Source organism: Cuculus canorus, chromosome 24 (genome assembly GCF_017976375.1).
Source record: "Cuculus canorus isolate bCucCan1 chromosome 24, bCucCan1.pri, whole genome shotgun sequence".
Taxonomy (NCBI): domain Eukaryota; kingdom Metazoa; phylum Chordata; class Aves; order Cuculiformes; family Cuculidae; genus Cuculus; species Cuculus canorus.
This window is the reverse complement of record NC_071424.1, coordinates 4,216,548-4,244,022: the sequence shown is the minus strand read 5'-3', so window position 1 is coordinate 4,244,022 and position 27,475 is coordinate 4,216,548. Positions and strand designations below refer to the sequence as shown.

The 27,475-nt window shown below is 52.5% G+C and overlaps 2 long non-coding RNA genes across 3 annotated transcripts in view; both read left to right on the top strand.

Annotated features, from left to right (window-relative positions):
* Window positions 1-256: 256 nt before the first annotated feature.
* LOC128854428 (uncharacterized) lies at window positions 257-8,342 on the top strand. The gene is made up of 3 exons (XR_008453520.1): window positions 257-664; window positions 773-2,057; window positions 8,116-8,342. It is a non-coding gene; the product is annotated as an uncharacterized LOC128854428 (long non-coding RNA).
* A 100-nt stretch (window positions 8,343-8,442) lies between these two features.
* Window positions 8,443-27,475, top strand: part of LOC128854427 (uncharacterized) — a 33,183-nt gene continuing 14,150 nt past the window's right edge. For both annotated transcript variants that reach the window (XR_008453518.1, XR_008453517.1), the window contains exons 1-4: window positions 8,443-8,565; window positions 11,519-11,640; window positions 25,037-25,188; window positions 26,134-26,301. This is a non-coding gene — a long non-coding RNA (uncharacterized LOC128854427). The remainder of the gene's footprint in view (window positions 8,566-11,518; window positions 11,641-25,036; window positions 25,189-26,133; window positions 26,302-27,475) is intronic.

The window sequence follows — 27,475 nt, the reverse complement described above, 5'->3', positions numbered from 1 at the left end:
CCAGGACATTCTTCTTCCCTTGGACAAACCTGTTGCATGGGACAGACAACTTAGAATCATAGAATAGTTAATAACTATCCTATGATTCTAGTTAGAGTTGGAAGGGACCTTAAAGATCATCCAGTTCCACCCCCTGCCATGGGCAGGGACACCTCCCACTGGATCAGGCTGCCCAAAGCCCATCCAACCTGGCCTGGAACATCTCCAGGGATGGGGCAGCCACAGCTTCCCTGGACAACCTGTTCCAGTGTCTCACCACCCATATAGTGAAGAAATTCTTCCTCATGTCCAGTCTAAATCTGCCCCTCTCCAGTTTATACCCATTCCCCCTCGTCTTATCACCATAAGCCTTTATGAACAGCCCCTCTCCAGCTTTCTTGTAGCCTTGTCTGCAAAGGATACTGCTGGAGGGGAAAGTGCCAGATGGTGGTTTGACCCCCAGTTCTCCTCTCCCACTGCCCCTTTTCTTCTTAAAAAAATATGAAAAAATTAAATCCCATCAGTGGCTTTTAAAAGCCAACTGAAAATGTCCTTTATTAAATTACCACCCTATTGATCTAGCAGTCATCCGAAAGGGGATTGATTGAGGACTTAAACAGACGCGTAGCCAGGCCAGACGTTCAATTAATGTGCATAAGCGGGCAGTGGAGAAGCAATTTTCGGAGTAAGTCAAGCAAAAGATCAATCCTGTTTTGCCTTCTATGCCAAAGTTGCTTCTGAATTTATTTTTATGTTATTTTATCTTTTTTTTTCCCGTCGCTCTTATGATAAGCATGTCACTGAGAGGCAGCACTCAAAGCCCGGCTCACTCCACTCACATACTCCGCTCCTTCAGGCCTCGGAGAGGACACGTTTGCAGAAGGGTTGAGGAATGCTGTGTTTTCTGGACGGACTCACACCTGAGGCTGCGTTGAGCATCATAAAGGACAGGTTCTCCATTCAACTCTTACAGAGAAGGCAGTATGCAGCAGAAGACCCATCGCCACCTTTGAGGATCGATGTGTCTGATGAGCCTTGAGTTACTCTTCCATGTCTCGGGAAGGTTTTTCTGGGGAAAAACAATCCTGTTAATTGATTGTTTCCTCCTACTTCTTCAGCATCTGATAATTCGAGCTGGCTGCCAGAAGCAAAGCAACCGTGATGGAGCCACAAATTCAGCTCAACTCTGGCCTTTCCTCTGAATGCTTCAAAGAGATCCTGTGGACACAGCTGATACATGGCCAGAGGAAAGAATTTGAAGGCTATGTGTCCAGTTGCTCTGTGAGTAAACAGCAAGAAATACTCTGTGTGGGTTTTTTTTCCTTCAGGCTTAACAAGAATCCTGATAAGAAATTCTGGTCTCCACTGGTGTGAGGACTTTGCTTCTGGTTTCCTTTAAGCCATAAGTAGGTGGCATCGCCCCATGACCATAAAGAGGATCACCTGTGGTTTGAAGCGGTCTAAGGAGAGCACAGAGCCATGAGGAAGGCTGAGATAAGGTGTTTTGTGGCTCCAGGCAGATCTTGGACCATGAACCCAGTGAGCTGGAGGTGCTGAGGTTTCCCTGCGCCTGATGCACCATCAGTGCAGACCTGCTGGATCCTTCCCTGGGAAGCCGACGGGAATTCACAGCAGTGATGCTGGGGAGCCTGGTTGTGCTGCTGGATACACCAGGGCAGAACTGGAGCCCAGTTCCCTGCTCTGGTTTCTGCTCACTCAGCTTTTGCTAAGTGGCAAAAACTCCTGCACCTCTGTCAAGCAGAAGAATGGGAATTTGCTGGGGCGAAAGACTCTTAATCTACTGTGCCTTGGGAATATGGGCTCAAAAACAACTCTGTGAGCTCTTCCACCTTCCTTTCACTCTTGTCTTTGTCCTCTGCTCCTCCTGGTTCGGTGGATGTGGAGATACCGTGATCTCTGTGGTTTGGGCACATGGAAAAGGATGTTTTCCCCTCACCAAGCTGAAGCTGAGTAGTCTTTTCCTGTCCTATGAGACTCAAGCGTCACCTTGGGCTGCTCTTTGACTTTGTACATCTCCTATGGGAAGAGGAGGACCATGTCCTGACCTGGCATCACCGGTGAGTCATTGTGGCGGATGAAAACCTCCCCTTTCCTTACCGGCGTGGCCCTGGTGCTCATAGCTCCTTCCCCCAGTACTGGCAGGAGAGGAATGCACTCAGAGCTAAAGCCATAATTAGCAGGAACTCATTGCAAAGGCTGGAACTGAGCGGCTTTTGCTGTCTGTTACATCTCAAAAAGGCTTTCATTATGTGGATGGAGAAGCGTTATTCCCCTTCCCCTTTGCACTCTGAGGGATTTCCCCTCCCAGATGGGCTGTGTCAGTCGAGGGGTGAGGGTGCCCTGGGGTTTGCTCACCTCCTCCTTCTCCTTGGTTGGAGCTGCTCATGGCATGGAAAGAGATGAAGGTGGTGGTGGTGGGGACCATGGAAGGAGAGCTGGAGGGATACTTTCAGCCCGTATTTTTTCAGTCCTGTGATTTAGGAGTCAAAAGAGAGATGGTGGGGATGGTGGGAGCACAGCCCCTCTCGCAGGTTTTGGGTCAGGGTACAGGGAGGGTGAGCAGAGCTGTGGGATTGGAGGCTCCAATCCATCTCCTCTCTCAGCCTGCAGTGCCTGCAGAGAGGACATGGAGCTGACTGCTCCTTTCCCCTCTCTTATCTGAGCGATACAGTCACTTTGGAGATAAATTATTGAATGGGTGAAATCTTCTGTGAAGACTAATAAAAACATATCTTCAATTAGACTGTGCTGGGGCTTTTTGCAGAACCTGAACGGGAGATGCTCCTGCAGCAGACAGGCCTCAGCTCCTTTGCCTTTGCTTTTTTTCCTCCCCTTCCCTCTCCTCTCCCTTTTTTTCTCCCCAGGATGGTTATTTCTTTCCTGCTCAAGAATAGCTGTGCAGGAATAGATCGACACCCCAGCAGCAGGCAGGTGCCGTGCCAGCGGGGGGAATCGGATGCTCCCTTTTAAACCAAGAACTGGTCAGCAGTGAAAAAGATTTCTTTTTTTGTGTTTGTTTTCTTAATTTTTAATAACTCTGCTTTTTGGATTTTTGAAGACAATGTTTTATTTGAGGGTGTTACCTTATCCCTGCTGGTACAGGCTGTAATTTAATGTGATTCGCTGTCGATAAAAGAATAACCCTTCTTCCTCTCTTACTTCTTCTTCCTTTGGTAATGATCAAATAAGTAGAGCATGTCATTAACGGGCTGTGAGCACCGGGACGTGCCTGGCTGTGATGGAGCCCCACCCCTGGTGTGATGCTCACCCCGGCTGGTGCTTCCATTCCCTTTCCTTGTGACGTTACAGATGTTGTAAATGTTGATATGGATATGGAGCTGTTGGAATGGGTCCAGAGGAGGGTACAAGGATGATCGGAGGGTTGGAGCACCTTCCATGCAAGGACAGGCTGAGAGAGTTGGGGTTGGAGAAGAGAAGGCTCCAAGGAGACCTTGTAGCGACCTTCCAGTGACTGAAGGGGCTACAAGAAAGCTGGAGAGGGGCTGTTCACAAAGGCTGTGGGGATAGGATGAGGGGGAATGGGTATAAACTGGAGAGGGGCAGATTTAGACTGGACATAAGGAAGAATTTCTATGTTGGATGGGTTTTCTTCTCAAAGGATGGTCCCTGCAGCATTCCCACCACTCCAGGACAGAGACGCTGAGCGTTGACGCTTTGTTGTCTTCTTCTCCATCACGCAGCTCTTGGGATTTATCCAGCACGTTTCCAGCCACCCTGAGCAGCCTGAAGTGTGGGACGGCGAGTGCTTGGGTGCTGGTTTAGCTGCTGCCCATCATCCAACAGCCTGGCAAAGGTCCACAGCTCTGGGAGCACCAAACAAAGTCACTTTGATTGGCAAACCACTCTGCTGGGATCATCCCTGCTGCTCCTGCGCTGGCAAACAACCAAACTGCTTCCCTTCCAAAGGGCAAACTCACCAGAGCTCATCCAGAGCAGCATCACAGCCCTTTCACGACTGTAAATTTGGGGGGCAGAGGGAAAGAAGTGATTTATACATATAGTTGGGATTTTATTTGCATTTTAAATCACACTCTCTGCTAAACTAATGGACCCCCTATTTATAGATGACTCCAATGTAAAGTGACTGCTAATTACTACAATTAATATAGCGTTCAAGGCTTGCCAGCCAACTCCACTGCAACTTGTATCGCCTACTCATTTTCAATTAAGGCACATTGACAAGTAAAATACGCAGTTATTAAGAGCAGAACCCTGTTGTGTAATTACATTTTTCTAAGGTCATTAATCTCCTCCAATATTGAGTTCTGTATCCGGTGGCCGGAGTGGGGGCAGTTTTGAGGGACAGCCCATCAGGGGACAGTGGTAGCGTTTAGGGAAAGTGAGCAAAAGGTGAGAGATTTTTCTGTCGCCGTACCCTCAGTCTGTGGGTGCCCATCCTTGGATAACTCGTAGGACTGTTTACATCTGTGTTGAACATTCCCTCCCTGCCGTGCTCCACCCTGGGTGCATGGGCTGCCTGCAAGATCCTTCTGCATCGGGGTCAGGCAGAAAAGCCTGGTGTTTGTGGAGCTCTCAGTTGGGTGCTATCCTGCTTTAATCAAGTTTCCATGGCTCATCTCCACATTTATTATCACTTTCTGAGCTCTTTGGAAACACCCAGCCTCAGCTGCCTATTGAAGAAGGCTTTTTCCTCCGCTATGACAAGGCTTTTTCCTCCCTAGAAGCGTTCAAGGCCAGGTTGGATGGGCCTTGAGCACCCGGATCCGGTGGGAGATGTCCCTGCCCATGGCAGGAGGCTTGGAACTGGATGAGCTTTAAGGTCTTTTCCAACCCAAACTGTTTTATGATTCTATGACCAGGGATTAGGATGGGAAGGGTTCCCTGTGCACTTTTTGGGGTCAGAGGGACAGCAGAGGAGCTGGGAGGATGGAAACCACCCTGTGCTCTCTCCACCAGGGAGCCAAGCGTCTCCTCCTGCCTCACCAGCTCCCGCACACCACGCTGGGCCAGAAATTGCAGCAAATGCCTACAAGAAGGCTCAATCCTCCTGTTAAGCCTATGTATGTGTATCCTCTTCTTAGGTCTGTAAGTGTGTGTATGGGTCCAAGCCTGCTTTGTTTGATGTTTGGTGCCCTTTTTGGCTGATTGTTGCCGGTAAAGGTCCTACCATCCACGGAGAGGACAACCGCTCTGTAAAGCAAAAGGAGGATAAAGAAAGGCGAGTATAAAAAGAGATTTTGCTGCAAACACTTTGCTGCACGGAGGAGAAGGACCTGGGGGTAATGGTTGACAGTGACTGACCATGAGCCAGCGGTGGCCCAGGTGGCCAAGAAGGCCAATGGCATCTTGGCTTGGATCAGAAATGGGGTCACCAGCAGGGCCAGGGAGGGGATTCTCCCTCTGTACTCGGCACTGGGGAGACCACACCTTGAGTACTGTGTTCAGTTCTGGGCCCCTCACCAAAAGAAGGATGTTGAGGCTCTGGAGTGTGTCCAGAGAAGAGCAACGAAGCTGGTGAGGGGCTGGAGAACGTCTGACGAGGAGTGGCTGAGAGAGCCTTGAGAAGAGGAGGCTGAGGGGAGACCTTATTGCTCTCTACAACTGCCTGAAAGGAGGTTGTGGAGAGGAGGGAGCTGGGCTCTTCTCCCAGTGACAGGGGACAGGACAAGAGGGAATGGCCTCAAGCTCCGCCAGGGGAGGGTCAGGTTGGATATCACAAAAAAGTTCTTCACGGAAAGAGTCACCGGGCACTGGAACAGCTGCCCAGGGAGGGGGTGGAGTCGCCTTCCCTGGAGATGTTTAAGGAACGGGTGGATGAAGTGCTGAGGGACATGGTTTAGGGAGTGTTAGGAATGGTTGGACTCGATGATCCAATGGGTCCTTTCCAACCTGGTGATTCTGTGATTCTGTGAAACAAGCCAGCAGAACACCTGGAGCCGCAAAGGAGCAGCAGCTCCCTAACGCTCCCACCATCAGCTGGTGAAATCATGCGCAAAATCTTGCGGCATTAGGGCACGCGCGGCGACAAGGTGTAGTGCTGGGGTTGTAATAAAGACAGACATGGGCCTTTAACACTTTCAAGTTGATGCTTTGATTGACTGCCTGAGCCTCAGAGCCCTCTGATTGCTGGGGAGGGGCTGGTGCCTGCGTGGGGCGCCCCTCGTTGCTGGTTGAGCTGCTGGGGGGACCCTGATGTGCTGTGTGAGGCTCAGGGTCGTGTCTCCAAGAGCTAAAACCGTTGAGCAGCTCCTCAGCTCCCTGCTATAAAGTCCCTCAAAGGCTTTGCGGGTCTTGCCTGATTTATGAGTGGGTTTTGGTTTTCTTGGAGGTGAAAAAGGCATGGCCAGCAGGAGCAGGGAAGGGGTTGCACCCCTATATTCAGTGCTGGTGGGGTCACACCTTGAATCCTGGGTTCAGTTGTGGGCCCCTCACTCCAAGAAGGACATTGAGGGGCTGGAGTGCATCCGGAGAAGGGAACGGAGCTGGGGGAAGATCTGAACCCCAATGGTTCTGGGAGCAGCTGAGGGCCCTGGGGCTGTTTAGTCTGGAGAAGAGGAGGCTGAGGGGAGACCTCATCGCTCTCTGCAGCTCCTGGAGAGGAGGTTGGGATGAGGTGAGTGTTGGGCTCTTCTCCCAAGTGACAAGGAATAGGATGAGAGGAAATGACCTCAAGTTGCACCAGGGGAGATTTAGATTGGACATTAGGAACAATTTCTATACTGACAGAGCAGTGAAGCCCTGGCAGAGGCTGCTCAGGGCAGTGGGGGAGTCTCCATCCCTGGAGGGGTTAAAAAACCATGTGGCCGTGGCACTTGGGATCATGATTTAGTAGGCACGGTGGGGTTGTGTTGATGGCTGGACTGGATGAGCTTTAAGGTCTTCTCCAACCTTTACGCTTCTATGATTCTATAATTCTAAGCTGCTCCTGTGAGCTCTGTCTCCTCCATTTGGTCTGTGGTTTGGGGTTTGTCTCTGGATGCTCTGGGAGTCTGCATCGCCTCTGATTCTCTGGGTGCTTTCTGAGGCAGAACTACTCGCTGTGGCAGCTGCTCATCTGTGTCTAGGCAGGTATTACAGCACTCCACTGATTCCCATAACTCCAGGGCTTAAGCACCCAGCATCGCCCTTAGCGCTGAAGAGCGGTAAATCTCCAGGTCCTTGTTTGCCTCTGGCTTTACTGACAGCACAGATGAACGGCCGGGGCCGTGTGCAGGGAATGAAGATGTCTGAGGAGCTCTGTGCAGAAGGGTGGTCAGCAGCACATGAGGTTGGTTTGGGTCTTGGGACACCGTTCTGCTGCTCCCTGGAAGGGTATGGCTTCTGCCTTGGATGGCAAACGCAGGAGCGGGACCTTGCCCAACCCTTGCTCACTAGATGGGTTTTTTTTTGCTCTTTAGATCTTCCCAAAAGGTGAATGCAATGGGTTCTTCCCACCTCGTGCTCCAGGTTGAGGGAGTGGTGTATTCAGTGCTGCCTGCTTGGTGCTGCTGGGTGCCAGAAACGCAGAGGCACAGCATCGTACCCACAGGGAAGGACTTTTCCAGCGGCCAGAGAACATATTTCTACTCTGTTTTGGGGAAAGGGATGATACTAGGACTGTGTATTTGTAGAACTGCTGTACAGACGAAGCTGGATGCTCTGATGTCTCCCCTGCAAACTCTACTGTGGCTCTTGATGCAGCTCAGCAGAAACTCCCCCAAATTTCATGGCCCTTCCCATCCCTAGCACAGTCCTGGTGTTTCCACGGGCTGGAACAGCCCAGCCGTAGCGGCTAAGCTCTTCCACTGTGCCTTCTCAAAGTTCCTGTGAATTATAGAATCTTGCAATGGTTTGGGTCAGAAGGGACCTCAAAGCTCCTCCAGTCCCACCCCTGCCATGGGCAGGGACACCTCCCACTGGATCAGGGGCTCCAAGCCCTATCCAACCTGGCCTTGAACACCTCCAGGGATGGGGCAGCTACAGCTTCTCTGGATGGTTATGGATGATCCAAGGAGAGGAGCAGGACAAGCCTGGATTCACCATGCTGGGCCGGGCTGCTGTCTCGTTGATTTGCCCGGCACTTTGCCTTCTGCAGTAATCCCTGGCTCCCTTCTGTCTTTCCCATCCTGATAAGGATGTTTGCTCTTTCATAAGTAGGTACAGAGTCCTCGCATGGCCAGCGGGAAGCTCAGCTTTCGAGGTCTGGGGAGCAAGACCCAAGCGAGAGGAGCATTGCCACCCAGGACACCAGCACAGATGAGGAGCAAGGGCTCGATGGGAGCAACAAGGCAGAAAACCCCTCCAGCAGACCAAGGTGTGGTAGGATGCCCCATCCATCCCCATCTCTCCTGGCCGTGTCCCTTCTCGCTGCTCTGTAGTAGCTGTGGATAAGTTCTACTCAGATTTATGGCACTTTTGAGGTTTCTAGGAAGAGATGCCTTTTGCCCGCTAAGTGGCCAACATCTGTCTCTCCTCTCCTCAGGGCTCAACTCCATGGCTTGACTGACACAAAAGCATTCCAGTATCAGAGGCTGAGGGAGACAAACGATCCATTTGCCGGGAAATCATCCTTTGGGATCCCCCTTCTCCAATCAGTTTAATTGGGTGAGCTCAGGGTGGCTTTAATTGCTATACTCAAAGCACAGTTTCACCCCTTTCCCTCTGTTTTATCTCCCATCTCTCTCCTTCCCCCCCCCTCCTTCCCGGCACCATTTACATTCCTTCTCCTATAGCATCTTCCCTTCTTGTTTTTTCCCCCAATATCTCTTGGAAATAGTGACAAGCTAAAAGCTGAAATGCTGTTGGAGTCCCTCGTAGCTGACAGGTTCTTTAAGACTTTGGTGCTTGCCAGAGGGTGATGAACTGGTGCAGAGATGCTTTGGATTCTCCCTGGGGGTTTGCAACAGCTGCAGAAGTGAGCGGCACAGCATCTGTTGCTGGTTGTGCGCTCTTCGGTGAGGTGGTGATGGCGGGTGGGATGCGGGCTGTGTTTTCACATGAGTCACCTTCTTACCTGTGTGCTTTGGGGGTTGGCTTCTCACGAATGGCTTTGAATTGGAGAGGAGAAGATTTAGACCAGACATTAGGAAGAAATTCTTCATGATGTGGGTGGGGAGGCCCTGGAAGAGGTTGCCCAGAGCAGTGGTGGCTGCCCCATCCCTGGAGGTGCCCAAGGCTTGGGATGGGGCTTGGAGCCCCTGATCCAGTGGGAGGTGTCTCTGCCCATGGCAGGGGGTGGGACTGGATGGGCTTTGAGTTCCTTCCAACCTAAACCATTCCGTGATTCTATGAAACGTATCCCAGCATGAGCTGAAGTTGGAGCAGAGGCTGTAACAACCCAGCATGGGCCTGAGAGCTTCTGGGCATGGGTAGAGCCTGGAAGATGCCCCCTTACCCCTGCTCCTGTTTTCCAGTTGCTCTCAGTATCTTCAGGGGGTTGGAGACCACATGGAGTTTGTGGACATCAGCGCAACCGTGGTGCACAGAATCATAGAATCACTAGGTTGGAAAGGATCATCAAGTCCAACCATTATGCACCCAAACCAACCAAAATGCACCCACTTAATTTGTCTTGGCTTTTGCTCTCATCCCAGAATTACCTTCAGGGTATTCCCAGGGTCAGATTCGCAGTGGCATGAATTGGGAGCACCTAAGGTGTTCCTGGAGCCTTCTCTTCTCCAGGCTAAACAACCCCAACTCTCTCAGCCTGTTGTCGTACGGGAGGTGCTCCAACCCTCAGATCATTTCTGTAGCCTCCTGTGGACTCGCTCCAACAGATCCATGTCCTCAGGACTCCAGGTGGGGTCTCACCAAAGCAGAGCAGAGGGGCAGAATCCCTTCCCTTGCCTGCTGGTCCCACTGCTTTGGATGCAGCCCAGGACACGGTTGACTTTCTAGCCTGTGAGCACACGTTGGTGGCTCATGTTGAGCTTCTCATCCACCAGTCCTTCTCACTGTCTTTCATCTGTGGCCTGGAGTCCTTCTACCTCTTCCCAACCTTCTCCTCCACCTCCACCTGCACCACTCCTCTTCTCCCCCCGGCTGCAGCTCCTTGCTGCCCACCGAGTCAAAGCTCATCGCTGGGGAGTTTGCAGTGCTTTTCAAATCGGTGTCTGAATCTTCTGGAGTGTTTGGAAACAAGAGGGAATAAAGCAGTCCACTCCCTGGGCAGCAACCACCAGATTTGTGGCTCCCTCATGGTCCCCGAGGACACGGCGCGAGCATCCAAGCAGCGCGTGATGCGCTGTGATGAATGGGGGATAATTTAAACCGGCAGCTGAAGTCCAAACTCTGTCTGTAATAAATACATAAACTAGTTAAAAATAAATTGATTAGCCAAGGATATCCTCTTAACACTCTTTAAACTCTAACATCTGTTTGTAATAAATAATTCAACGGGTAGATATTAATGAGGAGGCCGAGCACGGTGGGAGAGAAGGCTGCTCAGAAACCCCGCGGAGACACAAAGCTGCCAAGAACCGCGAGCCGGAGTAGCGGTTGGGGCTGCAGACGTGTCCGTGTGATTTCCTGGGGGTTCAGCGTGTGTGTGACAGCACCACGTGTGTCCAGGTTGGCGCAGATACGATTTGAGGGTGGAGAAGCTTTGCAGCCAGGTCCGTGCAGGGTGGTGTGTGTGTGCTTAGCTTGGCACCGCCAGCCCACAGCAGGCACGGCACAACCTGATCCTTGGGTGTAGCCTATGTGGTACTGTGTCCTTGTGGATTTACATCCATATGTCCTGGGCTGCATCCAAAGCAGTGGGAACAGCAGGGATGGAGGGGATTCTGCCCCTCTGCTCTGCTCTGGTGAGACCAAACCTGGAGCCCTGTGTCCAGCCCTGGAGTCCTCAGCACAGGACATGGAGCTGTTGGAGTGAGTCCAGAGGAGGCCACGGAGATGATCCAAGGGCTGGAGAACCTCCTGGACAGGCTGAGAGAGTTGGGGTTGTTCAGCCTGGAGAAGAGAAGGCTCCGAGGAGACCCTAGAGCAGCTTCCAGTGCTGGAAGGGGCTCCAGGAAAGCTGGGGAGGGGCTCTGGATCAGGGAGGGCAGTGAGAGGACGAAGGGGAATGGTTTTCAGCTGAAAGAGGGGAGATTGAGATGAGATCTTAAGGAGAAATGTTTTGCTGTGAGGGTGGGGAGGCCCTGGCCCAGGTTGCTCAGAGCAGTGGTGGCTGCCCCATCCCTGGAGGTGTTCCAGGCCAGGTTGGATGGGGCTCGGAGCCCCTGATCCAGTGGGAGGTGTCCCTGCCCGTGGCAAAAAGATGGAACTGGATGGACTTTGAGGTCCTTTCCAACCCAACCCTTTCCGCGATGCTATGAAATATGACCACATGCAGTTGCATTACAGAGCTTGTGGCATCTGATGTGTGCACAGCGTGGGCACAATTGGTGTGGCAGTTGCATACGTGTGTTTTCTGGCACATCCCTGTCCCACTGTGAGATCCTAGGGGTGAAGCAGATCCTCAGCCTCCCTGCTCAGACACCCCCCTGGCCCCGGGCGGCAGATCTGGCTGTCACAGGCTGATAATTGTTGGGTTTCTTCTTTTTTTAATCAGTGCGAACAGCTGCTGTGCCCAATGCACGAGGGGCTACTCCTGGCACTCGTCGTGAGCTGCCAGCCGACGAGCATCTCCCCAACCAATTGGAGGAGCCAGCTGGAGTCAGACCAAGGCTGAGAGTGAGTAACGCACTGGGGAAACTGGGAAGCACCAGCGATGCCAAATGAAGGGACAGGGATGAGGGATGGGCCCACTGGTACCCAACCAGGCTGCTCGTGGTCTTCAAGCTGAGCCAGCGCTGATAGCATCGCTCCGTCACTGGGAATGCACATCCTTCAGCGTGGATACAGCAGGAGAAGCTGTCCGGCTCCCAGTTTAGCCGGTTTTGTACTGGTATTGCAGGCAGGGATAGAGCTGGATGGGGCCAAAGGCAGGTGAATGGTGGAGCATTGGCCAAGGGGAGCAGCTGAGTGCTGGGGGAAGGTGATGGGTGGCACAGCCTGTCCTGCTGCACTCTCCAGGGCTGGGTTTCGGTTCCCCCGCTGCAGGCAGAGCCGCAGGCAGGTGCTGAGGGGCAGGGACGAGCTGCAGGTTGTGGGCAGAGCTGACTGGCGCTGCTGAGGGACTCACTGCAGAAATGAGTTATTGAGTGTGACTGTTGGTCTGATGGCTTTGCTGCTGTCCCATCCCTGTGCTGCAGAGCCACATCCTGGGCAGCATCTCCTAAGTTCCTCCTGTGGGGTTAAATCCAGTCTTGGTGTAAGTTTCTCCGCATAGTCCATGCTCCCATCGGCTCCAGCTGCCTTTGACTTTCAGCAGCTTGACTTAGTAAGAACCAAGTTTACTCCTTTAAAAACTTGGTTCCAAACACATTGCCCTTCCCTCTCCGGCCTAGAATCACAGAATCACAGAATCACCAGGTTGGAAAGGACCCACTGGATCATTGAGTCCAACCATTCCTAACACTCCCTAAACCATGTCCCTCAGCACTTCATCCACCCGTTCCTTAAACACCTCCAGGGAAGGCGACTCCACCCCCTCCCTGGGCAGCTGTTCCAGTACCCAATGACTCCCTCCGTGAAGAACTTTTTTCTGATGTCCAGTCTGACCCTGCCCTGTCGCAGCTTGAGGCCATTCCCTCTTGTCCTGTCCTCTGTCACTGGGGAGAAGAGCCCAGCTCCCTCCTCTCCATACCCTCCTTTCAGGCAGTTGTAGAGAGCAATAAGGTCTCCCCTCAGCCTCCTCTTCTCAAGGCTCTCTCAGCCGCTCCTCGTCAGACGTTCTCCAGCCCCTCAGCAGCTTTGTTGCTCTTCTCTGGACACGCTCCAGAGCCTCAACATCCTTCTTGTGGTGAGGGGCCCAGAACTGAACACAGTACTCAAGGTACGTGTAACTAGAGGATACGTTGCCCCAGACAGAGAGAACATCCAAGGACTGAGTGCTCTACCATGGGTTGTGGGGACAAGAATTCCTCAAACCACCTCTTGGCAATGCAGTATTGCTTGCATAGAGGTTTCCCTGTTGCAGATGTGGACCTTGTTCAAGTCTGGTCATTGCTCCACCGTGAGGCCACCCAAACCCAGCAGCAGCAGCTGGGGAAGTTTATGGTTAGCATGAAATAGTGGCCGATGACTGCAGTGTTAATTAGGCTCTTTATGGCCCTTTGCGCAGCTCCCCACATGAATTATTTTGCCTCCCATATTTTCTGCTGCTCTTCTAGTGGCTGAGCTTCAGCTGTGGGGCCAGCCCAGCAGCATGTGGTGGGAGCAGGGCATCTCCATCGCTTTGGGTGGCTTGTCCCTCACCTGGTATCTCCTCCTGAGAGAAACAGGGTCCTGGAGCGAGTGTGCACCAGCCGCAGACGTGCCAATGTGTGTTTGATGGGGGAAAGAGGGAGAGAGGAGAGCAGGAGAAATGAATGAAGGCTCTCAGTCCTGCCCATGAACCCTGGCAGGCTGACATCTCCTGTCCTCTAGGTGTGAGGCTGGTCTCCAACTCATTTCCCAGCCTGTTGCCTCCAAGCAGTGGTCCTTGCTGCTCCATCCTCTTCCAAAACAGGTCCATGAGCTCCTGAGGCTGAGACGAGGTCCCCCACCCATTAATCACCCCCTCCCATTGGGGTCTGCCCAGGAATTGAACTCATTTGTCACTGCTGCCCTGTTTCCACCTGCCCCTCTCCCAGCACGCTCATCTCATAGGGTCGGCTGCTTGTGGCAGTGCTGCTCCCTGCGTGTCCTGGTGTCCTCAGGCACCACAGGCCTTTTTCTGTCTTCATCTGCTTAGAAACATCCAAGGGTTTGCACGGAGCTATTTCTTCTGGCTCCTATCTCTGCAGCCCCATCGCGATTTGGGACCGCTTGGACCTGGCCGTGTTCAGAGGCAGCCCTTGAGCCCGGCACTTGCTGGTGCCAACAAACCATGGCTGAACGAGGCTGAGATGACCCACTTGCTGCACCAAAGCCCACCAGCAGATGCCAACGAGCCTCTTAGGTGCTAGGAATTTGGCCTGAGTTGTTCTGCAGCCCCAACCCCGAGCATCTCAGCCCCTGGCAAAGGCTCAGCTGGGAGCATCGCTCGCAGAGTAACAGGTTCATTCCAGCCTCCTCCAGCTCCCCGTGCTCTGCTGCCTCGACACGCTCCCTCAAGCCCACTCTGCTCTCATCTCTCTCTGACTTGCAGCACGGCCCTCGGGAATGTTCCCCCAGCAGCGAGCAAGAGCTGCTCATTAATTAGCCTCCCGTTACTCCCGAGCATCCCCTGCAATAACACACAGCTCCTGCCTTTTAACTACCTAGAAGTAATCACTCACTCTCCAATAAAAAGGGAAAGAACAAGCCCCTGGTCGCATTGTTAGCAATAATTTTCCTGGCTGTTAATCTGCTCCCATACTCTAATTTTTCTCTGCGAAGCCCCAGATGCAGTGGGGAGGGATGGGAGCCAAGCGCGGCTTCAATCCTGCCACTGACTTGCCGCCAGCTGCCCCCTGCCAAGAATTTCTTGGTGGTTCTTCTTCCCTGCCCATCCCGTGTGCCGGTTTTAAGGGGATGAAGGGTGCATCCTTCTGCAAGTGCAAAGTTCTGCCCCTCGGCTGGAGCAATTCCAAGCACAAATCCAGGCTGGGCAGAGAATGGATTGGGAGCAGCCCTGAGGAGGACTTGGGTGCTGGTGGATGAGAAGCTCAAAATGAGCCAGCAATGTGCACTCACAGCCCTGAAAGCCAACCGTGTCCTGGGCTGCATCCAAAGCAGTGGGACCAGCAGGTGAGGGAGGGGATTCTGCCCCTCTGCTCTGCTCTGCTGAGACCCCACCTGGAGCCCTGTGTCCAGCTCTGGAGTCCTCAGCATAGGAGGGACATGGAGCTGTTGGAGAGACTCCAGAGAAGGCCACGGAGATGATCCAAGGGCTGGAGCACCTCCAACATGAGGACATGCTGAGAGTTGGGGTTGTTCAGCCTGGAGAAGAGAAGGCTGCGGGGAGACCTTAGAGCAGCTTCCAGTGCTGGAAGGGGCTCCAGGAAAGCTGGGGAGGGGCTCTGGATCAGGGAGGGCAGTGAGAGGACGAAGGGGAATGGTTTTCAGCTGAAAGAGGGGAGATTGAGATGAGATCTTGGGAAGAAATGTTTTGCTGTGAGGATGGGGAGGCCCAGAGCAGTGGTGGCTGCCCCATCCCTGGAGGGGTTCCAGGCCAGGTTGGATGGGGCTTGGAGCCCCTGATCCAGTGGGAGGTGTCCCTGCCCATGGCAGGGGGTGGAACTGGATGGGCTTTGAGGTGCCTTCCAACCCAACCCATTCTCTCGTTCTGTGGTTCCAAGGCAGACTTCCCACTGCCGGGTGCTTGGCTCAGGCTACAAATTTCTATGAAAAAGGATGGAAAATGTGAATGACAGTGATCGGGGAGTTTTGCATCAGTCCTAGAAATCCCTCATCGGCCTCAGAAAGGCGGTCACTGCCCCTAAACATCTTATAGCGCAAGGAAAATACAGTCCTGTCGGAGACATCAGCCTTGCCGGGCTATTCCCAAGGAGCCGGCTGTTTGATTCTCTTGTTGCCTGTAAATCCTCGACACGCTTAAAGCCTCTCTCCTGATAGGGAGCCTAACGCCTGAGCCCTGAATAAACCTGCTGAAACTCTCTGGCTTAGCATGCCGAATGTAATGTTCTTAGCCAGCCTCATCGTGGCAAATCTCCATATTTCTTAGGGATAAACGCTCACCTCTCCTCCCTCTGTCTTCTGCTTTATGACTGATTTTCTGCCGTGGTTGTGGCATTGGGCTGTAATTGCTCAAAGGATGCTGAAGCCACTCAAAATTCCTCTTTGTTTTGCCCTACTCTCTCTCTTGCAGGAGCTTTGCCCGCGCAGAATCGTTTGCAAACGGCTCTTTCTTTACTGGGAGAGGGTTCTACTAAAAAAGGAGCTGGGGGAAATACCCCATGAGAACGTTTCATTGGATGCTTTGGGTTGGAAGGGACCTCGAAGATCATCCAGTCCAACCTTTCTGTAGGAAGAGGGACATCTTTAACAAGATCAGGTTGCTCGGAGCCCCATCCAACCTGAACTTGAGTGTTTCCAGGCATGGGGCATCCACTGCCTCCCTGGGCAACCTGGGCCAGTGCCTTACCACCCTCACTATAAAAGCTTTCTTCCTTATATCTTCTCTGGATGTGGCTTGTGCTGGCTCAGGCAGGAGATGCTCGGTTTTAGACTGCATTGCTGGTGCTCCCTTTTGAATTTCAGATGCAAATGGAGCTGCAATGGGCATCTGAGAACCTCATGAGGTTCAACAAGGCCAAGTGTAAGGTACTACACCAGAGTCGAGGCAATCCCCGATTTCAGTGCACGATGGGGGATGATGTGATTGAGAGCTGCCCTGCAGAGAAGGACTTGGGGTGCTGGGGGAGGAGAAGCTTGACGTGAGCCGACAACGTGCACTCACAGCCCAGAAACCAACCGTGTCCTGGGCTGCATCCAAAGCAGCGTGGCCAGCAGGGAGGGAGGGGATTCTGCCCCTCTGTTCCTCTCGTGGGAGACCTCATCTGGAGTATTGTGTCCAGCTCTGGAATCCTCAATGTAAGAAGGAGATGGAGCTGTTGGAACAGGTCCAGAGGAGGCTACAAAGATGATCTGAGGGCTGGAGCACCTCCCATGCGAGGACAGGCTGAGAGAGTTGGGGTTGTTCAGCCTGGAGAAGAGAAGATTCTATGATTCTATGATTTACATTGCCAGGCACAAGTGACCTGATGTTCCCTATGCTGGGGGAGCAAGAAAGTTTGGGGTGGTGCAGTTGGAGAGTGTGTCGTCCTGTTTGTTCTCCCGGAACCCTATCCATGGGGATGCTCAGGAGGCATTGCTGCATGGCCAGCCTGCAAATGCAATGCAGTGGTGTTGTGCCGGGGCAGGCGGCACCAGAGGAAGAGTCCGGTGTCCATCACTATCCAGAGGACATCAGTACTGGTGGATTCAGCACAGCTTCGGAGGATTTTTTTGGAAGGTTTCTTCACAGAAAGGGTTCTCAAGCACTGGCAGAGGCTGCCCAGGGAGGTGATTGAATCCCCATCCCTGGAGGTGTTTAAAAGGCAGGTAGATGAGGTGCTTGGGGACAGGATTTAGTAGTAGTCCAGTACAGTTGGAGTTGATGATCTCCAAAGTGTTTTCCAACCTAATTATTCTATGATGCCTTGAAACCCCATCATCTGGGCCCCTCACTATAGGAAAGATATTGACGGGCTGGAGCACGTCCAGAGAAGAGCAACGAAGCTGGGGAAGGGGCTGGAGAACAAGTCTTACGAGGAGCGGCTGAGAGAGCTGAGGTTATTTAGCCTGGAGAAGAGGAGGCTGAGAGGAGATCACATCGCTCTCTACAACTACCTAAAAGGAGGTTGTAGAGAGGTGGCTGTTGGTCTCTTCTGCCAAGTGACAAGTGATGGGACAAGAGGGAATAGCTTTAAGCTGCATCAGGGGAAGCTTAAATTGGACATCAGGAAAAATTTCTTCACAGAAAGGCTTCTCAGTCACTGGCAGAGGCTGCCCAGGGAGGTGGTGGAGTCCCCATCCCTGGAGGCATTTAGAAGACAGGCAGATTAAGTGCTTAGGGATATGGTTTGTGCTGGACAGGTACGGTTGGACTTGATGATCTCAAAGGTCTTTTCCAACCTAATGATTTTATGATTCTATGATTATAAAGAGCTGCTGTGTGGCTGGAAGACCACACAGGCCTTGCCCCAGCCGTGCAAGGAGCTGTGCAAACCACTCTGCGACAGCCACGTCCTTTAAGAAGGACAAGAAAGCATTCAAGAGGTGGGAGAGTGAAGAGAGGGAAACCACCTCCCTGGAAATTGCATCCTGGAGGTGTAGAGGGCAAAGCTCCAGAGCAGCCGGTGGAGGAGCAGACGCTTCTGCGCATGAAATGGGAACGGTTCCTTTTGTAGGAAGCTTTTCCTTCCCAAGGTGTGGGCAGAAGGCACCTCCCTGCTGTCAGCAGTGCTGCCGGTGCCTGGCAGTGGGTAATTAAAGCCTTTTATTCAGTGCCTGGAGGCACGAAGGCATCAAGGGCTCTTATCAGAGAAGAAACCCAGCGGGCTGGCTTTGTGCAGAGGGGAGGGAAGAGATGCCAAGGCTGCTTGTACCGGTTTAAAGAAAGTTTTGGCTTCATTTTCTTCTCCTGACTCTTAAAATCCACCTTGTGAACGACTAATCCACATTAATACAGTGCTCCGCAGCGTTCAGCTGGGTAGAGGCCAACTCCTCCTACCGCAGTCCGGGTCAGCCCCTGCCCATGGTTGAGCAGCTCCATCACCCAACAGTGGTCCTCACCCTCCTCTTGCTCCAGATCCAGGTCTGGGTTCAAAGGCCCCACGGCTTTATGTGACAAAGGGAATTTCTCCCACTCACCCCAACCACGCACCCTGCATGAGATGACGATCCAGGGGTTCCTCTGATCGGCTCTTCCATGGCATCTGGAGACACTCGGACACCATGCAAGCTGCTCAAAATGGGCAGGAGGATCTGTGTCTGGGGACGGGAGGGACAAACAGCCCTCCAAAAGCATTGGCAGAAGTCCTGGTTGCAGCCCTCTAACACACAAAACGCTGAGGCCACACACAACTCGGTGCATGAGGTGGGCAGATGCCTGGAGCACCTCAGGCACAGCACCCCAAGAGTGGTGTCCCCAGACCAGATCTGGGGGACCAGTGTGCTCCCCAGCCCTTGTCTTTTGGGGAGCACAGTGGAGATCTGGACAGAGCTCCAAGATGGAATGAATTCCCCGGCTCTCAGATATAAGGAGAAATCATAATGTCATTTATCATCTTTAAAGATACGCAGAGTTGGTGAGAGAATGAATTCTTCTCAATAACCCAGTTCCCAGGATATTTTTACTGTGCATCATAAATTATAATACCCTTTTATTTTTGCTTTATGGCCTGTCCCTCGCCAATTCTGGTGATCTACATCCTCATTTTTCCCCTAGTGCTTTAGGAAAGATCCCTACCAGTCTGTCTCCTCCTCCCATCAGCTCCTCAGTCTCTCCCCTTTCACCATCTCTTTCTCCCCATGTCCACTCATGCTCTGCACCGAGGTGGGGCTGGAGAGCTGTGAGCATCGCCGCCCAAGCAAGGAGCGAATGGTTGGCACCTCTGGGCTGCTACGGAGCCTCAGGCAGACGTAGCCCATGGCTACAGCTCCAACTCACCACTTCCACAGCGATGCAGCGGCACAAGCACCCATGCAGGAGGAGAGAGAGACCACTACCAGCTCCTGGGAGCACTGCACCAGCCCAGCAGCTCACTTAGGAACTCCCTGGCTTGCTGGAACAGCCTTAAACATTCCCTGCCGTACCTTTTTATAGCACAAATCCATACGTTTTCAAGACTGGGACAGCTCTGAGCTTGCTTAGCTTGGCCCAGCACAGCCTTCTGTCTGTTTTGCATGGTTTTCAAGTCCTGTTTGGTTTACTTCACCAGCAGCAGTTCAGGAAGAGGCAGCGGTGTCGGCCAGCACGGGGATTGCATAGTATCATAGTATAGTTTGGGTTGGAAGGGACCTTAAAGATCATCCAGTTCCAACCCCCCTGCCATGGGCAGGGACACCTCCCACTGGATCAGGGGCTCCAAGCCCCATCCAACCTGGCCTGGAACACCTCCAGGGATGAAACAGCCACCACTGCTCTGGGCAACCTGTTCCAGTGTCTCCCCACTCTCATGGTGAAGAAATTCTTCCTTATTTCTAGTCTAAATCTGCCCCTCTCCAGTTTATACCCGTTCCCCCTCATCCTATCCCCACAGCCTCTGGGAACAGCGCCTCTCCAGCTTTCCTGTAGCCCCTTCAGGTAATCGAAGGTCACCATAAGATCTCCTCTGAGCCTTCTCTTCTCCAGGCTGAACAACCCCAACTCTCTCAGCCTCTCCTCCTATGGGAGGTGCTCCAGCCCTCGGATCATCTTTGTAGCCTCCTCTGGACCCCTTCCAACAGCTCCATCTCCTTTTTACGTTGAGGATTCCAGAACTGGACACAATCCTCCAGATGAGATGCAAATACCCAAAGGGCTCCCGTCTTCCCGATTTGTATTGGGAAGGAGATAACAAAAGTGCTCTTCATCACTCCAGTTGAGCGCTGCAAAGCTCACGAGCTGTCGGCTGGCCGATCCACCTGCTTGGGCTGGCTGTGAGGCTGGGCTTGGTCGGCACCTGGAAAGTTGCAGACTTTACCAAGCTCCTTGGCAAGGCAGGTAACTCCTGTGCTGCCAGCGGGCTGGGAACACCTCCCTGGTGCTCTAGCTAAAGCCTCGCTGCGTGATATGGTCCCTGTTCCTGCAAGGCAGAGCGGAGCTGGGGGCAAAGGCAATGGCTTCAAGCAGCAAAACCTTGTAGGGATTGACAAGCCCCACTGCTTCCAGGCACCCTAATCCCTCCTGGATCCCCTCCTCTCTTCATGCAAAACCTGTTAAGAGCCTCAAGTATTCCCCAAATGACTCATTAACCAGGTCCTGGTAACAGGTGTTCCTTTAAAAAGGCCTCCAAAGCCTTCAGAAACGAGGGGAGCGGGAGTGCGTGGCTTTAATCATACACCAAAAGCAGATTCATTTTCACAGCAGGATGGCAAAGCTGCCTCATCCGATAAAAACACACAATACCGTGGGGACTTGTGTGTGCTCCAGTCCCAGCTGCAGCAGGACCGCGTGCCCAGCCAGTGCTCTGCCTTCCCTACTTGTAATTTCTTAATCTAGTTTCAGAATATTTTATTACTCCCGGCTCTCATCTGCTTTTTGTTCAGTGTGGTGCTCCTTCTTCCCTCCTCCCTTCTCGCTCCAATTAAATTATGCGCTGCGACACACCGCTTTCACCCGGGGCTGTTCCACCTTCTGCTGTGCCTCCTCCTCCTCCATCTCAGCATCCGATGGTGGTCACCGTGCCATGTCTGGGGCTGGTGGGCAGAAAAAGGGGCTGTGTTGTAGCCTCCGGGCCATGGTCCTTGATGGGGATGCTCTTCTCTTAGGCATTTAAAACCACGAGGGTCCCGGTGCTGTGTCTCCTGCACCGCAGCCCTTGCTCTGATGGGATCACCCACCTTGGGGCTCCCTGTGCCAGCCTGAGCACCGAGGTGAGTTCAGCCCCACTGATGGAGTAGCATAGAATCACCAGGTTGGAAAAGACCTCTTGGATCATTGAGTCCAACCATTCCTATCTGCCTCTAAACCATGTCCCTGAGCACCTCATCCACCCGTCTTTTCAATCCCTCCAGGGATGGGGACTCCACCCCCTCCCTGTGCAGCCTCTGACAGTGCCCCATGGCCCTTTCTGTGAAACATCTCTTCCTGATGTCCATCCTGACCCTCCCCTGGTGCAGCTTGAGGCCATTCCCCCTTGTCCTGTCCCGTCACTGGGGAGAAGAGCCCAGCTCCCTCCTCTCTCCAACCTCCTTTCAGGTAGTTGTAGAGAGCAAACATGGACCATCTGAAAGCAGAATTGGTAGTTTCTATGTTGCATCAAAGAATCTGCTCCTTTCTCTGCACTTCTCCTCTACAAAAGTCTTTATTTTCAAGCAAGTGATGGATATGACAGCAGGAATACCCCTTGCTGCCGCCCCTCCTGCTGCCCTTTCTGCCCAAGGTTTTTGCATGCCTGTGTTACTCCGAGGATGCTGTTGGGGACAGCCAGTGATGCTGCGAACTCAGCTCTTGATCAAACACTTGCCATCATCACAGTCCTTCCCCAGGAACCACAGCCCATGGAACACTTGGGAATGACGTGGTGGGCAGCTGCTCCGGCTGCTCATCCTGGCCGTGGGGGAAAGATTGAGGGGCAGCAAGTGAAGAGGGGAGGGGTGAGGCAGGGAGCATGGATTTCAGGTAGTTCATGCCCCTGCAAGGATGTGGTAGAGCCAAAATATCCTTTGAGGCTGTGCTGATCTGCCTGGGTTGATCCAAATGGTGTTCATAGAATCATAGAATAGTTTGGGTTGGAAAGGACCTTGAAGGTCATCCAGTTCCAACCCTTGCCATGGGCAGAGACACCTCCCACTGGATCAGGGGCTCCAAGCCCCATCCAACCTGGCCTGGAACACCTCCAGGGATGGAACAGCTGCAATTTTCCTAGGCAACCTGTTCCAGTGTCTCACCACTCTCATGGTGGAGAAATTCCCCCTTATGTCCAGTCTAACTCTGCCCCTCTCCAGTTTATACCCATTCCCCCTCGTCCTATCCCCACAGCCTTTGTGAACAGCCCCTCTCCAGCTTTCCTGTAGCCCCTTCAGGTACTGGAATGTCGCTATAAGGTCTCCCCAGAGCCTTCTCTTCTCCAGGCTCAACAACTCCAACTCTCTCAGCCTGTTCTCGTACGGGAGGTGCTCCAACCCTCGGATCATCCTTGTAGCCTCCTCTGGACCCATTCCAACAGCTCCATCTCCTTCTGATGTTGAGGATTCCAGAACTGGACACAATCCTCCAGATGAGGTCTCACAAGAGAGGAACAGAGGGGCAGAATCCCCTCCCTCCCTGCTGGCCACGCTGCTTTGGATGCAGCCCAGGACACGGTTGGCCTTCTGGGTGCGCCCCTTGGGGGCTGATTTAAGAGCCATGAGGTTGCCTTTGCATAGAAGTTAGTAAGAAGTTGTCCAAACTCCCCAGCAGTGCAGCTTGTCATAAACCAGGCGGTCCTTTCCTGGCGTCTGGAGGCTCTAAAATCAATGTTGAAAGTGCAGAGCAGCCAAGGGATGTGGTCGGGTGAGCGTGATGTGCTGCTCTTGGCAAGAGTTCCTTGTAGCAGCAAAGGAGCTGTGATCCCTTTTCTGCAGAAAATAACAATTGAGAATTTTCTGTGTTTTTATTAACTTGGATTTTAGCTGAAGAAGTGAGAGGAGAAGAGACACTAAGGATGTTTGGTGGCCAAGTGCACACCCCTTCCTACCTCCTGATGGCTTCTCAGCCGCAGACATTTGAGCACTTGATTTCATTTTCCTGCCTCCAATAAAACACATGTTGAAAGGGAATTGTGGGGTGGACGGAGGGAGGGAAGAGAAGCATTATGAGCTGGGAACCAGCGCCGGACTGGAGGGTGGAGACCAGTCCCATCGGTAACGGTTAAAGAGGGAGTGAGCAATAAACAGGGCTGGTGGACACTTGGGAAGATGAATGGTGCACAGAAAATATGCTTCTTCCAAACTTCGTGGGGATAAAAATGATTTAAAGAGACGCCGTCAAGATAAAAATCATATCTATTCAAGAACAACTCCTTACAAGTGTTATTAATAGTACCCGAGATATTGTTATGCTGGGAAGGGCTTTAAAATATTGCGTTTGCTTTTTTGCTGTCGGCCCTGCCTGGTTTAATTTCTGCTGCTTGGCCAGAGAGAGCAGCAGCGTCTGGGCGGCTCAGCAGGAAGTGTTGGAGCAAAGACAAGACGGCAGGGTCACACAGACTCCGATTTCGCTGAATTCAGCTCCTTGGCATCCTTAGGGTTGTGATTTAGGGGTGTGGATGTATTTCTCTATCCTGTGCTCCAGTTGTGAGCACCTCCAGTGTCCTGAGCCGCCCTTGCGTGGTGATGCCGAGGGCTGGGTAGAAGCAGCGAGTGCTTTACTGTGTTATCCTGATGGTGCTGTGCCCTTGCAGAGCTTCTCCCCGCTGCACCCCGTAACTGGAGCCACGTTGGGATGAGACATCAATGAAAGCCTCCAAGTGCTGGTGCTTTCCCTGCATCCCTTAGGAAGTTGCGCTTTGACTGCTGGATGAAAGGCTTCTCCAGCATCACAGACCTCCTCCCTGGGTGTTTAATTACAGGCTGTGATCCACTTGTCTCCTAAACTTCTCTTCTCCGACATCAAGGCGCCGCTCACCCGAGTGCCCGCGCCCTGCTTACGGGTGCTTGCAGGATCTGGGTCTCCATCGTGGTGGTTCCCGCAGGGCAGGAGTGGGAGCGGAGCTGCCCCGAGCACCGTTTGGAGATGTGAGGTTCAGCCCAGCAGCAGGTGGGTGGACAGGAGGGACAGGCTGGTGCCTCACCGTGCTCCAAAGATACAGAGTGGATGCTATGGGGAGGATAGGGAGCGAATCTGCTGCCCCTCAAAGCAGATTCATTGACAATAGTGAAAACCGAGTTGTCCCCAGTTTCTTCTGCTCCCCAGGTCCACTGGCAGTGGTGGCCAACTCCACAACCCTGTCTGCAGCTCCACATTCAGATGCACCCCAGCTCAGGGCTGGGAGAGAGCACAGGGGCGAGAGGGATGTGATAAGGTTGAGTTTTGCTCAACACTCCTGCCCGCTTGTCCTACCTCTTCTCAAAGAGCTGAAGCTTCCCCATCCACCTCTATCTTTGGTGCTAAACTCTCTGCAGAGCTTCTCCTCCCGCCTAGCCTAAATCTCTCCACCTCTGACACCCATTATTCTTTTCTGTGCACCCAGGGGACAGATGATACCTTTCCTCTCTTGCAGCACCCTTGCAAACTGTCATCGCGTCCTCCCTCTATCTTCTTTGAACCTCTCAGCTCCAGCGTTCTCCATCCCTGCCCGCACCTCTTGCTTTGCAGCCCCCTCCAGTCATTTCTGGTGCTCTCTCCGGGCTCTTTCCCAGCGCTCGACATCTTTCAGCCACATGAAGATTCATTTCTGCTGCCTGACCTGCCGGTACAGCAGGAAAAGGGCGATCGCTGCTGTATTTTAAACCGACCGGTTTGAAAGCTGTGAAAGGAGAACTGAGAATTTAATAGCACGTTAAATATACAGCTGATTGTTAGGTCCAATTCTGACTTCAAAGCAAATACGGGCTTGGGAATTAGGGATGAAGATGAGTTTCACTACAAGGTAAATAAAAATTAACTGATGGTGGTATAAATATATCCCTGCATTAAAAGCAGGCGTGTGTTTTTTAAAATACACTCAATTAGAGGAGCGAGGGTTTGGGGTTGTTTTTAATAAGAGCTTCATAAACATGGCAAAATTTCAAGGACTTACAAACAATAAAAATATCCCCAGCTCCAATGTCTAACTCTGGATGTTTATGACTGTTTAGTGCTCCTCGCATAAAACAAAAGCACCACCACAAATTAAGTCGGTTGCTTTCTACCTCTTGTCCCTGATCTCTGCAGGAGGCTCTAAACCTTGCCCAGGATTGAGGATGCAGCAAGAGGACGTTGGGATGTCCCTGAGGATGATGCCAGGCTCGCTGCATGCCAAGGGATGGAGACGTGGCGCAGGCTGGGAAATGGGGTGGAATGAAGTAATTACAGGAATTAATTAGGTAAGGCTGTCCTTTGGGTGCAAATCCCTGGGTGTGGGTGCAATTAAGCATCATCCCTGATGATGTTCTCATGGGGCTGTTTATACTTGAGGGTGTTTGGAGCAATCCCCGTGTTGGGGCTGGGCTGGTGGTGATGCTGAAATGCAAATGTGAAATGAATAAAAATCAGCGAAAGCAGCTTTTGATCAGCGAGATTTGCGCTTTGTGTATGCAGCACCTTTGGAAATGTGTTGCTGGTTTGGGTCCCATTTGAGGACGGGCTGAGAGAGTTGGGGTTGTTCAGCCTGGAGAAGAGAAGGCTCAGATGAGACCTTAGAGTGACCTTCCAGTACCTGAAGGGGCTACAAGAAAGCTGGAGAGGGGCTGTTCACAAAGGCTGTGGGGATAGGATGAGGGGGAATGGGTATAAACTGGAGAGGGCAAAGTTAGACTGGACATAAAGAAGAATTTCTTCACCATGAGTGTGCAGAGGCCCTGGAACAGGTTGCCCAGAGCAGTGGTGGCTGCCCCATCCCTGGAGGGGTTCCAGGCCAGGTTGGATGGGGCTTGGAGCCCCTGATCCAGTGGGAGGTGTCCCTGCCCAAGGCAGGGGGGTTGGAACTGGATGATCTTTAAGGTCCCTTCCAACCCAAACTATTCTATGATTCTATGAAGACAATGAATCCCAGCCCTGGCTCTTGAGCAAGAAGGATTTGGAGCTTGAAGGGTATTGCCTGGCTGGAGGCTCTGAAGCTCAGTCTGGACCAGAAAACCATCCCAAAAACAAGGTAGAGAAAGAGAAAACAAAGGAAAGAAAAGCTCCTGCTTCAGGGAACCGTTGCCTCTGATTGTTACCAAACTTCTTGCAAATGCAGAACAACAAAGAAGTGAAACACAGAGATAATTAAAGATGTAATTGTACACACGCAACTGCTTAATTAAGCTTTTCCTCTTTAAACCTGGCAGAAGCTGCTTACAAGGTGTGAGCGCGAGGGGAGGTTGCCCATATGCTGGGCCATCTGCACCGCAGCAAGGGAGGCGAGACAGCCCCGTCGCCGCAGCCCAGGGAGGAGGAGGTTGCCCAAGTGCCAGGGAAAAAAGCATCACAGCCCCAATTTTGGCCATGGGGTGAAGGTAGGGGTGTGTTACCCAGTCTGGGGGTTCAGGATAGGGGTGCAGGGTGCTGTGCAAACCCAGCTGAATGAGAGCTCCATCGCACAGTCCATCCTCTGTCTGTGCCTGCTCAGGTGGGATTGGCAGGTCGCTGTGTTCTTTTTGTTGCTGGAAAGCCTAGAGCCATCTCCTTCTCTCCCCCACAGCATCCTCCTGTGTGGGATGTGCCCAGGGAAGTAGTGGCTGCCCCATCCCTGGAGGTGTTCAAGGACAGGTTGGATGGGGCTTGGAGCAACCCAATCCAGTGGGAGGTGTCCGTGCTTCTCCAGAGGGGTTGGAACTGGATGGGCTTTAAGGTCCTTTCCAACCCAAACCATCCTGTGATCCCACATCCCCACTGTGATGTAGAGCCCAGCCATTCCACTCAAGGCTGCAGTGCCCGGGCAGATATCTCCATCAAGCACTGCCGCTTTTTCTTTGCAATATAGTAGTTTTATTAAATTTTTTTCCTTAACAAGGCTTATAGCAAGATAGGACACGTGTACCTGAACTCAGAAGGTATATTATGGCCTAGCCTAGGGCCAGCATACATGGTTCCAGATTTAGCGCACGTGCTCTCAAACAATATTTGTTTGAGCCGCTGTGGAAGTGGCTCCCTGGGGACAATCCACCTCCTCAGTGATGGAGAGGGGCTGTGCTGCGTTGGCTGTTTCTGCTGACGCAGCCGATGCCCTCCCTCGAGCCGCTTGATTACTTTTAGTTCAAACCCTATCAGTTTTCCAGCTCAGGGATATCAGTTTCTTTCACCATCACTCTTAGCAGAGGGTATCATGCTGTAACTCAGTCCTTATGGAGGGGACACCGGCATGTGCTTTGGACCCTTTGGTTGGGAAGTCACATCTCAGCAACCTCAGCAAGTTAGCAGATGACACCAACCTGAGTGGTGCAGATGCCACACTAAAAGAACAGGATGGCATCCAACCTGGACAGGCTGGAGAAGTGGGGCTGTGAGAACCTCATGAGGTTCAACAAGGCCAAGGGTAAGGTCCTATGCCTGGGTCGGGGCAATTCCCGATTCAGTACAGGATGGGGGATGATGTGATTGAGAGCAGCCCTGCGGAGGAGGACGTGGGGCGCTGGTTGATAGGAAGCTCGACGTGAGCCGGCAACGTGGGCTCACAGCCAAGAAACCAAC